Raw genomic sequence first — 861 nt, 5'->3', positions numbered from 1 at the left:
TTTTTTTTAAAGGTGGCAAGAAGGTTGGCATCAACCCCAAGATTAACAACTTAATGCCTGGCTATGAAGTTGCCAAATATGATCTAATATGGATTTGTGATAGTGGAATCAGAGGTAGGTGTGTATTGTAATGTGCTGATAGTTTTATTCCCCTTACTCCATGTAGGCTAGCAATTGTAGAAGATTATTTTAACTTAGAACAGGAATAGAAATGAAGTCTGGAGAATTCTTTTCACAGAATAAAAACATTCAACCTTTAAGGATGTCGGTCTTATTTTTGAAAATACTGTTCTTATTTTATTTGCTGATCATAAAATAGTAATAATGATTAAAATTATTACTGACAGTTTATTTCTCCAAAGTGGCGTGCACCAAGCTGTACCTGCTGTTGACAATAACATGAAAATAACAATACTGTTACACAATAGCCTTCTGCTAATGATGGAATTGCTCAATGAACTATCATTTTCTTATTTCTTGCTTAGTTACACCGGACACTCTGACAGATATGGCCAACCAAATGACTGAGAAAGTAGGATTGGTCCATGGTCTTCCCTATGTTGCTGACAGACAAGGATTTGCTGCCACCCTGGAACAGGTCAGTGCAGTGTGTGTGTGTGTGTGTGTGTGTGTGTTTAATACGTTGCTGACTAAAAGTTGTATGGTGCCTTTTGCATTTTCAAGTGAAAGGAGGTTTCTTCTATTTTTAGCAGCAGTTACACTTCAGACTGTCTAGGATAGCTTGTAAATGTTTGGAAATTCTACCACGTTGCTCCAGACATCAATTCAAATCTTGTTTGCTATACAGAGTGCAGGATGAAAATACAGGATTTTATTTTAATAATTACTGGCACTTTAGTA

General features: G+C 36.1%; 1 long non-coding RNA gene across 1 annotated transcript; it reads left to right on the top strand.

Annotated features, from left to right (window-relative positions):
- The first annotated feature begins 6 nt into the window (after positions 1 to 6).
- On the top strand, positions 7 to 581 carry LOC109364769. The gene is made up of 2 exons (XR_002110584.2): positions 7 to 114; positions 486 to 581. It is a non-coding gene; the product is annotated as an uncharacterized LOC109364769 (long non-coding RNA).
- Positions 582 to 861: the final 280 nt, after the last annotated feature.

Source organism: Meleagris gallopavo, unplaced genomic scaffold (assembly GCF_000146605.3).
Source record: "Meleagris gallopavo isolate NT-WF06-2002-E0010 breed Aviagen turkey brand Nicholas breeding stock unplaced genomic scaffold, Turkey_5.1 ChrUn_random_7180001913860, whole genome shotgun sequence".
NCBI classification, from domain to species: domain Eukaryota; kingdom Metazoa; phylum Chordata; class Aves; order Galliformes; family Phasianidae; genus Meleagris; species Meleagris gallopavo.
Note: the sequence above shows the minus strand (reverse complement) of the source record. Positions and strands in the feature narration are given on the sequence as shown.